This window comes from Lathyrus oleraceus, chromosome 1 (assembly GCF_024323335.1).
Source record: "Lathyrus oleraceus cultivar Zhongwan6 chromosome 1, CAAS_Psat_ZW6_1.0, whole genome shotgun sequence".
Taxonomy (NCBI): Eukaryota; Viridiplantae; Streptophyta; class Magnoliopsida; order Fabales; family Fabaceae; genus Lathyrus; species Lathyrus oleraceus.
Window position 1 is genome coordinate 378734976 of NC_066579.1, and position 15749 is coordinate 378750724.

A 15749-nucleotide genomic window follows, 5' to 3' on the forward strand; every position below is an offset into this window, starting at 1 on the left:
CTTCAGAATCTTTAGTCAGAACCTTGATAACCTCAATGTATGACTTGAGATCTTCAGAATCTTCATCTATGTAACAAAACTTCAGAAGCTTGTCATTCTTCAGAAGCTTGATGATCAGAGTCACATCCAGAAGTATAAACCGAGAGAACGTTGCAGCATCAACATAACGTCTCCTCAGAAGCTTCTCAGGAATGAATCAGCACAGAAGCAGAAAGATCACTGCAGCAACAATTTGAACATCTTTAAGAACTTCTCATGATTAGCATAGAAACAGAATTGGAACACAATGTTCAAAAACTGATGATGATGTTGCACGTCATAAACTCATAATCAAAACTGGTTGTTAAAGCTACACAATAACAAACCATTAGGGTGCCAAAACCGTTCTCACACAAATACAACATTGTTATCATCAAAACTCAAGTTATAGATGCATAACCAAATCTTGTTCTAACAATCTCCCTCTTTTTGATGATGACAAAAACATGTGTTTTGACTAATAGTTTTGTACAGGGTAATCATAGAAGAATGCATCTTACAGAAGCACAAAGCTCCCCCTGAGATGTATAATCCTAAAAAGATAAAATTAGAATGAAAGATAACTTTCTTGATTAACCTTTTTGAAGTACCAGAATGATCATCCATCAGAATCTGGTTTGTCTTCAAAAGTTACTTGATGTTGTCCAGATCACTGGTTGTTAACATCAACATTCTGATGAACTTCACTTCAGAAGCTTGGTTGAACTCTTTTGAAGAAGCTTCAAAGCCTGGTTCTCTTTGATATTTCTCTTTGAATCTTTGAAAGAGCTTTCAAATCCTGGTTAGAATTCTTCTTAAAGAGCTTCAGATCCTTGTTATAAACCTTAGGACCTGGTTGAGTCAAGTTTGATTAACATGGAATTCTCAATTCCTCAGAACTTGATGTAGAATTTACAATTCCTCAGAAGCTAGTGCTAATAGCAAGGTTAAAGCTTTAGACTCAGAGAGTAGATCATTTCTTCAGAAACTGGTAACTTAAGTTCTGATCTGAAAGACTTCAAGAGCTTCTGATGTTATTGACATTTCCCTACAAGACACTTAACAAACTATTCTTCGAAGTAGTTGTTATCTGAAACATTTAAACAATGTTTGGGTTCTGATTCATGAATATAGGTATATCAAAATCAATTACGATTCTCCCCCTAAATTTCTCCCCCTTTGTTATCAATCAAAAAGACAAATAAAAATAATGGAAAGAAACAAACATGATTTTCATTAAATAGTGCCAAAAGGCAGAAAAGAGTACAATCATGTTTCAGAAACAGAAAAACATACTTAAACAAAATAAGAATACAAAATTACTTAAAACAAAATAAAAAATACAAAAGTACTTAAACAATTTTTAAAGCTTAGGGTTTTGTGGCGGAGGAGGAGGCGGCGAAACAGTTGGGTAGTCATCAGGAATATTTAAGGGATCCACCAACGGATCAATATTATCTTCGAGACAGCTTTCTAAGTAGTAAGCCAAGACTTTTGGAGGCTCGATCTTGTTGAAGATATGGTAGTTTTCTGATGGGATACTACTACCGTTGATTTCTCCCTTGAAGGGATGACCGTTCTTATCGGCAGTTGACTGAAGAGAAGGTTGAGGTTGAGCTTGTTGTTGTTGTTTTATTTTATCAGCCATTTGAGAAATATTGAAAATGAAGAAGAAAAATTGCAAAGAGGTTAAGGTGTTTGAAGGTTTGAAAGAAGAAAGTGTGGGAGTAATTGTGAGCCTAGTTTGAAGATGTGAGTGAAATGGTTTTATATGAAAAATAAAATGATGAAAGGCTAACAAATACGCAGACATATGGGGGACATGTAAGAGATTTTAACCTAATTCCAAGCAATGCAAAACCCAATGTGTCACGCTAACATCACGCATGCTCAAAAAGTGGGACAACTGTCACCACTAAGAACCACATGACATCAAACGACAAGACGATCATTTAATGCAACTACTATTCAGAATTAAGAAGGAAAATCGATAAGATTGCTTCTGATAAGAACCTTTCTGATTCATGAAACTTCCTCACTTCAGAAATCTCATGTCTCGGAATTAACAAATAAATTCTCAGAAACTAATCTGGAGTTCTGGAAGCTTAACATTCTGAAATTCATCTTTTCATTCTGGACAAAAATCCATAAATAATTCTTTTAGAATGAAAATGAATATATCTTCAGTAAGGGGTTTTGTAAAGATATCAGCCAATTGATGGTTTGTATCAACAAATTTTAAGTGAAAAATACCCTTCTGAACATAGTCACGTAAAAAGTGATGTTTAATTTCAATATGCTTAGCCCTAGAATGCAAGATAGGATTCTTAGACAAACAAATAGAAGAAGTATTATCACATAGAATAGGAATATTAATCTCGAATATCTGATAATCTTCCAACTGACTCTTCATCCAGAGCATCTGAGTGTTGCATCCAGAAGCTGTGATATACTCAACTTCGGCTATTGAAAATTCAATTGTTGATTATCTCTTGCTGGAGCACGAGATCAGATTGTCTCCCAAAAATTAACAACTTCTAGAAGTACTTTTCCTTTCTATTCTGTCTCCAGCATAGTTAGCATCACAATAGCCTACTAATTTATCTTCACTTGATTTTCTATAAAACAAACCAAGGTTAATATTACCTTTCATATACCTAAAGATTCTCTTAACATCGGTTAAGTGAGTCTCCCTAGGATCTGATTGGAAGCGAGCACATAAGCAAACATTGAATAAAATATCAAGTCTAGAAGCGGTTAGATAAAGGAGAGAGCCTATCATACCTCTTAATAGCTTCTAATTTACCTTACTGCTTACCTCTTCTTTCTTCAAAATGCATGTAGGGTGCATTGGAGTCTTGGAGTCTTTGTATACTTGCTCTGATGAATGTATTTTCCTTCTGAATGTTGATCAATTTGAATTCCCATAAAGAACTTCAGTTCTCCCATCAGACTCATTTCAAACTCTTCCTGTATTGACTTAGCAAAATTCTTTCACCAAGAAGCATTATCAGAACCAAAAATAATATCATCAACATAAATTTGCACAACCAGAATATCATTCTTAAAGGTTTTGCAAAAAAAAGTTGTGTCCACTTTCCCTCTGGTAAAATCATTTTCCAAAACGAAGTTACTTAGTATATCATACCAAGCTCTAGGAGCTTGTTTCAGACCATATAATGATTTTTTCCGTTTGAAAACAAAGTCAGGATTTTGAGAACTTTCAAAACTAGGAGGTTGTGCACAGGTGAACTTCAAAAGTGTATGCATTTAAGAATTCACTCTTAACATCCATCTGATAAAGAATGATGTTATGATTGACTGCAAACGAAATTAAAAGATGAATAGACTCTAACCTGGCAACTGGAGCAAAGATTTTTGTATAGTATATACCTTTTTGTTGACTATAACCTTGTGCTACCAGTCGAGCCTTGTTTCTGACGACTTATTCCTTCTCATTGAGCTTGTTTCTGAAGACCCATCTGGTTCCAATAACATGGAAACCCTTTGCTTTCTGAACAAGATCCCAAACGTTGTTTCTGGTGAATTGATTCAATTCCTCTTACATATCCAAAATCCATCCATTATCCATAAGAGCTTCATCAATAGATGTGGGCTCTATTAGAGATACCAAACCCATAAGAGTTTCTTCAAAAGGTTTGAAAGAAGATCGAGTTATGACTAGTGCATCTTTATCTCCCAAAATAAATTCTTCAGAATGAGAAGTTCTTGATCGACTCTTCTCCTGGTGAGTTGGACCAACAACGGCTTCTGGTTGATTCGCTTCTGAGTATTTTGCTTCAGCATCCTTTGCTTTTCCTTCTGAGTCTTTATCTTCAGATTCTGAGAAATTAATCTTGATATATGCAAATTTCTCAACTAGCTTCGACTTTTCAGGGTCAAGCTTATCATTGAATCTAACATGAATTGATTCTTCTAAAATTAATGCATTAGTGTTAAAGACTCTATAGCCTTTAGAGCATTCAAAATATCCTACAAAAAAGCACTTATGTGCCTTAGAATCAAAATTGTCAAGATTCTCTTTAATGTTCAACATAAAACACTCACAGTCAAAAGGATGAAAGTAAGAAATGTTGGGCTTTCTGTTCTTACATAATTCATAGGGAGTCTTACCTAGAATAGGTCTAATAGAAATCATGTTATGAATATAACAAGTTGTGTTAACTGCTTCTGCCGAGAAATGCTTAGCCATATCAATTTCTTAGATCATGGTGCGGGCCATTTCTTGTAAAGTCATATTCTTCCTTTCTACAACCCCATTTTATTGTAGAGTTCTAGGACATGAGAAATCATGGGAAATGCCATTTGCATCAAAAATATTTTCAAAATGTTTATTTTCAAATTCTCCACCATGATCACTTCTGACTCTGAATATTTTGTAATTCATTTTTGTTTGCACTAGTAAGCAGATGGTAGAGAACACAGAATGTGACTCATCCTTGTGTTTCGAGAACTTTACCCATGTCCAACGACTATAGTCATCAACTATGACCAATCCATACTTCTTACCACTAATAGAGGCAGTTTTCACTGACCCAAACAAATCAATATGCAGAAGTTCTAACGGTCTAGAGGTAGACACAACAATTTTCGCTTTGAAAGATGTTTTAGAAAACTTGTCTTTCTGACATGATTCACAAAGAGCATATGAAGCGAACTTCAGGTTGGGTAAGCCTATGACTAATCCAAGCTTAGAAATCCTTCTCATGCTAACATGGCCCAAACATTTGTGCCATACCCACTGCTCTTCATTAACAGACATTAAGCATTTTACATTTTGATCCTCAAGATCAGAAATTCTGATTTTATAAATGTTGCTTTTTCTCTTTCCGTTAAAAAAGACTATACCATCTTTCTGACTAACAGCCTTACATGACTTTTGATTTAACCATTGTCACTAAGTTGACTAATAGAGAATAAGTTATGCATCAAACCATTTACCAAAAGAACATTAGTAATATAAGGAAGTTTACCATTACCAATAGTTTCGGAGCCAGTGATCTTCCCTTTTTGGTTTCCTTTGAAACCAACGAAGCCTCCAGGCTTAAGTTCCAAATCTTGGAACATAGACCTTCTTCCCATCATATGTAGCGAGCATCCATTATCCAGGTACCGTGACTGGTGTTTCAACTGAGCTGCTAAGGATGTCTGTAACATAGATGATCTTATCCTTAGGTACCCACTTTCTGGGTCCTCTTTTGTTAGTTTTCCCATAGTTTCTTACAACTTTGGGTCTTTGTGCAGAAGGATAATCACGGGGAATTTTTGCATGATACTTAGGTTTCAAAACTGAGTTCTTACCATTTGTATGTTTCTGTGTTTATGCAGAAAAATCAAGCCCAGTGTCAGCAGGCACGAAATGCTCAGAGAAGTTTCGATTTTACCTTCTGACTTTCGTCAGATTTTATAGTTTATGTACAACCTAAACCATTCTTGCCATTTTTGCTAACTCCATAGATCAAAGAAGTCATTTTGCTTCTATCTATGCTTTTAGCCATAAAGTACTGAAATGCTCTGTCATATCTAATGACGCAATCAGTAATAGAAGCTTCTGAGCCTATTCCTTCCTCTAGTTTTTAAATTTTACTTTTTAGAGAAGAGTTATTACTTTCTAAAGAAAATACATTTTTATTTAGGGAAGAAATATCTTTCTCAAGCTCACTGCGAGTTTCAGAAGCAACTACTTGAACTTGTTTAAGGTCCTTGTACCTACTCTGAAGACTCTGGTACTTTTCCAGTATTTCAGAGACATATGATTCTAAATCAGAACGAGATAGTTCAGAATCGGAGTCTGATTCTGATTCTGATAACACTTTGTCTTCTGGTTCTTCAGAACCTTCTAGATCAGTTGTAGTTGCCATCAATGTAATGTTGGCTTGTTCTTTATCAGAATCTTCTTCTTCGGATTCTGAGTCGTCCCGTGTAGCCATCAACCCCTTCTTGCCTTTAGAAAAATTCTTCTTAGGTTTTCTATCCTTTTTCATCTTAGGACATTTATTCTTGTAGTGGCCTGGCTTCTTGCACTCAAAGCAGATAACCTATTTACCAAAACCTTGCCTCTTCTGTCCAGACGAAGAATCTGAATAACCAGCAGTCCTTCTAGCTCCTCTGAACTTCCCTTGCCCAAATTCTGTTGACCTTCTTGGAGATTAAACACAGCTCATTATCATCTTTTGAGTCTTTATCAGAATCTTCTGATTCTTCCTCAGCTTGGTAAGCCCTTGTCTTCTCAGGCTTAGACTTCAAAGAAACAGATTTACCTCGCTTCAGAGGTTCATCTTCTTCGAGTTCTATCTCGTGGCTTCTTAAAGAACTAACAAGTTCTTCAAGACTAATATTGTTCAAGTTTTTTTCCAACTTCAAGGAAGTTACCATAGGTCTCTATTTTTTTGGGAGATTCTGATTATCTTCTTGATATGGTCAGTTGTAAAGTATCCTTTATCCAGAACTTTCAGTCCTGCAACAAGCATCTGAAACCTTGAGAACATAGTCTTAACAGTTTCATCATCTTCCATTCTGAATGCTTCGTACTTCTGGATTAAGGCCAAAGCCTTTATCTCATTTACTTGAGCATTCCCCTCATGAGTCATCCTCAGAGAGTCAAATATGGATTTGGCAAAATCTTTGCTTGTTATCTTCTCGTACTTAGTATAAGAGATAGCATTTAGCAATATCGTTCTAGCCTTATGATGATTTTTGAAATCCTTCTTTTGTTTATCTGTCATAGCACTTCTTGCTATATTATTTCTTTCAGCATTAACTGGGTGAACATAGCCATCGACTACAAGATCCCAGAGATCAACATCGTAACCAGGAAAGAAACTTTCGATTCAATCTTCCTAGTAATCAAATTTCTCACCATAAAAAATTGGTGGTTTAACACTATAGTGATCTCTCTCATTGTTGTTAACAACGTTAGCAGCGTTACCGGCAGCCATTGTTTCTCACACAAACTGGATCAATATTGAACACTGTGAAGTGTTGATAAATCTTTTATCACAATCAGAACCAGAATTCTGATGTCAATTGAAGGTGTGAAAACACAAGAAAGGGGGGGGTTTGGATTGGGTTTTAAAAACAAAAGCTTTTTACCAACTCAAAAACAGCACTCAAATGTTAATAACAAAGAGATAAAAAACGTAAGTATTTTTATCCTAGTGCGCTTGAAACTCAAAGCTACTCCAGCCCACCCTCCAAGGTGATTTTTCCTTATACATAAGGACTTAATCCACTATAATCAACTGATTACAATAATCACAAAGAACAACCTTCTTTGTCTTCTCAAGGATCCGACTATACCCTAGTCTCCTTAAGGAATCACAAAGAATAATTTTCTTTATCTTCTCAAGAATATGACTATACCCTAGTATCCTTAAGGAAAATCAAATAAACAGATTGAATAAGATTTTGTACGTTACAAGTTGCTTTTACACAAGTAGATTTTACACAAATGAAATACAAATACTTAAAGAGAAAATGTGTACAAAACTGATAGTTTTTCACAAAGAAATAGACTTGTTAAATAATGTAGTCTCACAGTAGCAGCGACGATGTTTCTTCAAGTCTCCAAGTCTCACTTATATAGCATAAGAAAATAGACTGTTGAAAGGGAAAATGGGGATACCAAATAGAGCGGTTGTCCACTGTTGGATTGGTGAAAGGAGTAAAATATATTATTGTCCTTCGCCCATAATTTTAGTGATAGGTGTGATGTATAGTACTTTCCATTTCCCACGATATCAGGTAGTTGAAGGAATATTTGATTTTGTACCATGTATTATTTGATCACGTATTTATTTTGATCTTATCTTTTAATTCACTGGCTTCTGATGAAAGTTGATGAAGCATGAAATGAAGAAACATACAGTTAGATTCAGAAACTTCATAATCTTCAGTCAGAACCTTGACAGAGTTAGCAGTCTGGCTTGAGATCTTTAGTATCTTCATAATCTTCAGAATCTTTAGTTAGAACCTTAATAACCTCAATGTATGACTTGAGATCTTCAGAATCTTCAGCTAAGTAACAAAACTTCAGAAGCTTGTCATTCTTTAGAAGCTTGATGATCATAGTCACATCCAGAAGCATAAACCGAGAGAATGTTGCAGCAACAACATAGCATCTCCTCAGAAAATTCTCAGGAGTGAATCAACATAAAAGCAGAAAGATCATTGCAACAGTAACTTGAACATCTTTCAGGACTTCTCATGACTAGCACAGAAGCGGAATTGGAACACAATGTTCAGAAACTGATGATGTTGCAAGTCATAAACCCAGAATCAGAAATGGTTGTTAAAGCTATACAATAATAAACCATTAGGGTACCAAAATTGTTCTCACACAAATATAACATTGCTATCATCAAAACTCAAGGTATACATGCAAAACCAAATCTTGTTCTAACGTCTATCTCATCGTTAATAGCTTCTGGCCACAAATATGCATCTAGAAATGACAAGTCTTCTTGAAGTTTGCTGGATCTTCTTATACTGTATAGACCGCACAATTGAACCCATAGTCTTTAGTAACTTTTACTCATTTACTTCGTCGAAGTTCTATTTCGAATTCATCGTTACTTTCGGTGCTTTTTCTCATAGGAATGTGATTCGATTCAGTCCCTGTAAGACCCCAATTTTGTCCCTAAGATCCCTCATGGCATCATATCATATCATATCATTGCCTCAAGGATCTTTGTGCACCTTGCCTCCTCCCCTGTGGGCGGGTTAGCTTTTGAGTGTGATTCTTGATCACCAAGCATGTTTGGCATATGTATACTGTTGCTTTTCTCTTTATCATTAATCAAAAGTACAAAAATATATCATTTAACCTTTGTCTTGCAGATGAAGCAATCACAGGTCAAGACAGTCAAAGGCAGCCATTGAGCAATAGATGGTGGCCATTCTTGAGAATTTGGGCACCATAATCATTCATAAGAGTTCATATGAGCCATGATATCATTTTGAATCAAAACCCCAAGTGGTAGAGGCTTGAATTTCATCTGAGCATAGCCAGGTCAACTGAAGGCCTAGAAAAGTCAACTGCCCAGTCAACTGTTGGATTTGGAGGTGGGAAATGATTAGAAATACTTCATTCATGATCAAACAAGTCTCATTTGACATTTCAAACATCAACATTGAAGAAAATAAAGTCAGGTCAAAACTTTCCAAAAATAGAAAGTGACTTATAATTCAAAATTGCCAAAAATGGAAAGGTTTTAACCTAGCTTCAACTTCAAATTACATCATCAAGAAAGCTTCAAATGAAATTTTGTTGAACATGAAAGTTGTAGATCTTTCTCTCCCATTTCCAAAAAGTCCAAGATCATCCATTTCTCATGTGTGGTTAAGGAGATGTGATCAAAACATGGCAAAGTGTACTTGGAGATTCAAATGTGCATAACTTCTCAACCAAATGTCCAATTCAAGTGGTTCTTTTTGCTAAATTCTCCTTTTGACCTCTAGTTTCCAAATCATGCATTGCATTTCATCAATTATCATCACATAATCATTTGCCATTTCATTTGATTTTTGGAGGGAAATTTTAAAGTTTAAAATTGGTGCACTATTTGAACTATCTATCATTGCCAATAGCTCCAAAACAGATTTTTGAGTGAAATTAAGTGGAAATTCGTGCACTATTCACATGCATTTTTCATGCATAGGGTGAAATGCCAATTTGCACAAACACTCCATTTTGGCTAATCCACTTAACCATTTCTTAAACATGTTTAGGAGAGTGATTAGGGAGAGGTATATATAGCAAATCATAACTGTTTTTCTGCTAACAACAATCACAATTTCAGATCTAGATCAAAACACTCAAATTTTCTCTCAAAATTTTCTTGCAATTTCTTCACATTCAAGCCATTTCCATTGCTTGATCCTTGATCCTGAAGTGTTGTGGAGTAACTTTGCACGTGGAATCAAGAGAATTGGTGCAGTATTGAAGCATTCTTGAAGCTTGAAGCAACAATGGTGATTTCAACTTTTGGTGGTTTCGTGCACAATTGAGCTTCATTTTCTCTTCCAATCACTTACACAAGCATCCTAGAGGAACATTGAAGCATTGCCAGGGCCTGTAGCTCGAGATTTCCAGTTCTGCTCTTCAAGAGGTTACAAATCAAATCTCTTATTTTTTATTTTCCTTGCCATGATGTTATAGATCTTGTTGTGCTGATGATTCTGAGCTTTGAATCGCGAATTTTAGTGCAATATTGAATGAGTTATGGTAGATTAAAGTTCCATGCATGAAATTTGATTTGCTCGTTTCTCTTTGATGTGTTTGATTCATGTTTAAATGTTCATTGATTCGTGATCTACATTGAATATGTTACATGTTGATGTATCTGTTTTGTATTTCTGGAGAAATTTTCTGGAAAGTGTTTGGTGTTCATGCTACTGTTCGTCGTCTTTTTCGCGGAGAAGATGAATGCTCGCTTAGCGAAGGATTATGTTCGCTTAGCGAAGGACTGGAGAAGATGAATGCTCGCTTAGCGAAGGTTTCTGTTCGCTTAGCGAAGGACTGGATTTTAGGCAAAACGGCGTCGTTTTGGCCTGGCGCGCGCTTCACTTTTTGAACTCATACCGGCTTCGATTCCCAGCGATGGGAATTATTTTCAAATGCAATGTTATTTTCTATTTCCCTCCATTATTTCTATACATGCTTCCTATCACTTTTATTTTTTTCTCATCTTAGAAAAATCATATCAAATTGAAAATTAATCCAAATTCATCCCAATTTTTTGCATTATGTCACATTTTCTGTCTATATTTTTTTGATCATTTTTCTATAAATTGTGCTTGGCTGGAAAATATTTTGTGCTAGGGTTTGTAAACATGTATGCATTTTGTACCTTGCCTTTTCATATCATTTGTGAAATACTGAGCTTTTATCCAATGAATCTGAAACTTTACATGTTGAAACTAGACACTTTGCTTGAAATTATGGTGTTGATTTGGTATTTTTATCATGTGCCATTGCTGTTTTATGATCATGTTAAGGTAGGTGAGATAATCTGTGTCACACCTTTGCTTGTTCATCTAATGTGATGTGTTTGCCTTGCCAAATAAATTCCAATTGTTCTGATTTTTCGTATGATGCTTGATATGAATGTTGTGAATGCTCATGAATTTTCTTGGAATTATTTGATTGATTTCTGATTTGATTGAGATTTTTCATTCTGGTTGGTCACATTTGAGCTTTAAAATAGTCTTGAACTTCAATTGATCATGAAATACTTTTGGTATATGATATTGATGTGAGACCTTTTGGATTGTTTCAAGATGTGTTTGAAGTTGATTCATGTTAATTTTCAGCTTCTGTTTTGAATTTTTTCTCCATCTTTGACCCTAGGTTTTGACCTAGTGGTTTGCCTCTCACATTTAAGCTTTGATTTCAGGTTGAACATCCAAGTTCCATAGTTGTTGATGCTCCATCAATTGAGCATTGATGTTTGCCTTTGATTACTAATCTTTGTGTGTTTTGTAGGTTGGTGTTGACTCATTTGAGTTTGACCTTTGACTTGCACATTGTGAACCTTGTTTGTTTGTCTGATATTAACTGTTGGTTGTTTGTCTGTATAGTTGTACTGATTTGTTTGATGTTTCCACATGTACATTAGTTGCTTAAGTTCATTTTGAACTTGCTTTTGCTTGGTTGCTTAACCACTTAGGTATAACCTCTCTTCTTCATGTAGTCTGGAAGACCTGTCCTGTTATGTGGGCAGGCACCTGTCTGAAGTCCTCCTTAAGAGGCAATGCTTGTGATTGTTTATCATTTGTGCCAAGCAGGAAAAGTCCTCTTATGAGGCAATTGGCAGATAAAAGAGATGTGTAGTCCATCTCCTGCTATTCAGTGTGTCATCCCTTTGCTCACATAACATGTTGATGCATTGTGGATATTAACCCAAGATCTTATAGAGTCAAAATCACTTGTGAAGAAGAGTTCCAACTTTCTGAACTCCCACACCTTCTATTATTCAAAAGCTCTCCCAGGCCAGGGATAAGAGCTATGAGGCACACCCCTCATCTCCATTTCATCTGCTTCACCCTAACTCTCAATGTTAGGGTTAAGAGCTCATATTACCCCATTCCAGTTGACTGTAAAGTCTAACCTTGCTTGAGCCTAATTGCTTGTATATAGTGTGTGCTAATTGACTTATTTGTCTGATTGCTTGATTCATCTGTGCATAATTGCTTGTGTGTGCCTCTGTGCATTTTATCATCATTAATTGTACATCATTGCATGATCATTGTTCATATCTTTGTGACACCTTTGTTTGTCCATTGAGGAATCAATTGTAAGTCCATTTATTGGCCATTGTTTCCTATGATCTGGAAGGAGTTGGAACTAAGACCATTTATTGGCATCCTACTTCCTTGGAGTCGAGTGTAAGACCATTTATTGGCAACTTGTTTCCTCCTGCTTTGTTTGTTTTGTTTGTTGTATGTGAGGAGTCAATTATAAGTCCATTTATTGGCAGTTGTTTCCTATGATCATTCTTTTGAGACTGGTATAAGTCCATATATTGGCATCTGGTATCCATGTTCTATTTTGCCTTTGGAGATTGGTATAAGTCCATTGATTGGCATCTGATATCCATGTTTTGTTTTAGGAGATTGGTGTAAATCCATTGATTGGTATCCGGTATCCACCTTTGTTTGTGAGATTGGTATAAGTCCATTGATTGGCCTCTGATATCCATGTTTTGTTTTAGGAGATTGGTGTAAATCCATTGATTGGTATCCGGTATCCATCTTTGTTTGTGAGATTGGTATAAGTCCATTGATTGGCGTCTGATATCCATGTTTGTTTTAGGAGATTGGTGTAAATCCATTGATTGGTATCCGGTATCCACCTTTGTTTGTGAGATTGGTGTAAGTCCATTGATTGGCATCCAGTATCCATTTGCTTTGCTTATTTGTTATTGCTCATTGCCTATTCCAAAGGAATCACTTGGATCATCTACATATGATCTCAAGAGGTGAACATCTAAGAAGTTTTACACTCTCTCACCCTCCCACCTTTTGTTTCTTTAAAACTCCATTTGCATGTTAATCCAAAACTTGAAAAATATTGTGCAAACATTCTCATTTCTTTACAAATTAGAAACCTAGGCTTTAGGCCTTTGATTTTTCAAACTCCATTTCATAATACTTCTTTGAATTGAATTCTAATCATACTTTGACCACTCTTTTGTGAATAAATCCTAATTGGTTAATCCAACTCATACAATTGTTTTGTGGCTCTGTCCATTCTTGATAAGTTTTCATACATTAGCCATAGGTTTGATTTATCCTAGTTGGTTGATGTTAATCTCACCTTCTTGTCCTTAGTGGTTGAATTGTAAGACTTCCTTGCTTATTATAGGGGTAACCCCTCACTAGCAAGTTGAAGCTTTTCTCACATGGTGGACTTGTCGTTTGTATAAGGTTGAGTTTTCTCCTGTGGATAACGAAAGACCTTAGGGATTTTGTTTTAAAATGAACCCACTCATATTTTGGAAATCTTTTAGCCGAACTACGGCATTTTGATCCTTACCTTTCATGGGAAGGTACGTAGGCAACGGGTTCATCCGTTCAAACACAAAAAATAATAACTTGTACATTCTTTTCTCATCTCTTCCATCCATGTTTGCACAAAAATATTTTCATAACAAATAACATTTCGTACAACAAGTGTGAAAAGGGCTCCCTAGGAGTACCTAGGACGTTTTGGGTGCCTAACACCTTCCCATTGCGTAATTTACCCCTTACCCCGTTCTCTGATCTTTTCATTAGTTTTCTATGTGTAAAACTTCTTAGGCTTTTGTTCGCTTTTTAGCCATTCCTTTGGATAAATAAAAGTGCGGTGGCGACTCGATCCTTTGTATACTTTGCTTTTGGTTTAATCAATAAATCATAAAGTGACGAATACACCGCTACAGTCCCCTGTTATTTCTTGATTTGAAGGTGAATTTGTCTTCATAGAACTCAACGTCATTTGATTATATGATCACTTTAGCATTTAAGTAATAACACCTATATGTCTTATTGTTTGTTGCATACCGAATGAATTCATATCCAAAGGCTCTACTAGTGAGTTTAACTCGTTTTGGATCCGGAATTGTGATATAAGCCAGACAGTCCCAAGTTCTAAAGTTATATAAGTTTGGTTTCCTTTTCTTCAATATCTCATAAGGAGAGATATTATTTTTAAACTTGGGAAATATATTCATGACATAACAAATAGTCAACAAAATCCCCCCTACCAATGAGAAACAGCTTGAGGATTCAACATAATTGCAACAATAAGTTTAGTAAGAGTTATATTCTTTCTTTATGCGTTACCATTCATTTCTGGAGAGTATGGTGCATTCATTTCATGTACAATTCCATATTATTTATAAAATTCATTAAATAAACCAGAATCATACTCAGTTCCCCTATCACTATGAAGTCTCTTAATCTTCTTGCTAAATTGATTTTCAATTTCATTCACATAAGATTCAAATATGTCTAGCATTTCACTTTTATTCTTCATTAGGTATGCATAAGTATAATCCTAACAATCTTCAATAAAAGTGATGAAATAACATTTACTATTTCTAGTTAATCTTCCATATAACTCACATATATCAGAATGTATAAGATCTAGGGGTCAGATTCTTTAATCACTTATTTATGTGATGTCTTAGTTATTTTATCTTGACTATAATATTCATGTTTTTCTAAATCATTCATATTCAATTTTGGGTAGGCCTATGTTGATTAAATTAGAGATGATGTGCTTATTAACATTGAAAAAGTTTAGCATGTCAAACATTAAAATCACACAAAGATTAAACAGAAGGAGAAATTTTATTCAAATTAACATTCAACTTAAACATGCCAATAGTGTAACCTTTCCCAACAAAAATAACACTCTTAGTGATGGTGTACAAATCTACCAAAATAGACTAACTAAATCCTGCCTTATTTAAAAGAAAACCAGAAACAAGATTCTTCCTAATTTCAGGAACATGCATGACGTCCTTCAAGACTAAAGTCTTTTCGGAGGTGAAATTAAGCTCAATGTCTCCAACTCCAGTAACATTAGTGGTATGACCATCTCCCAACAACACTTTCTTATCTTCAGCTTTGATGTAGGTTTTGTACATAGCATGATCATAACAGACATGAAGATAGGCACCATTATTTATCCACCAACCATAATTATTTTAGTGATCATAGCAATGAATTCCTCATAAGTCAAGTTAACTTGTGAGTTAGAGCCTGTAGTAGGTTTAGGCTTGCTCTTACATCTCTTACCCATATGAGCCGGTTTTCCATAATTGAAGTAAGTGAAAATAGGAGTGTCATTTCTTTGAGGTGGTAGATTATGCCTAGCAATTGGAGCATTTAGGGCTCTAAAAGGGTTCTTAATTCGGCTAACAACATTGCGGTTATGATTCTTAAGTGGTTTTGTGATTGGCTTCAGAACCACACCGAAATTCTCTTTGTTGTTAGAAACAACCAAGACTTCATCTTTTTTATCTTGTTTCCGATATTCTTATTCAATTCGGAGGCGAGTAATCAGACTGTGAATTGAAAATATTTTTTTTATGACGATGCAAGTTTTTAAAATCTTTCCTACTGGGGGCAGCTTGTCAATGATAACAGCAATCTGAAATTGTTCATCTAGGGGCATACCTTCAGTAATAATTTCATGAGAAATCTTATGAAGTTCGTGGCGT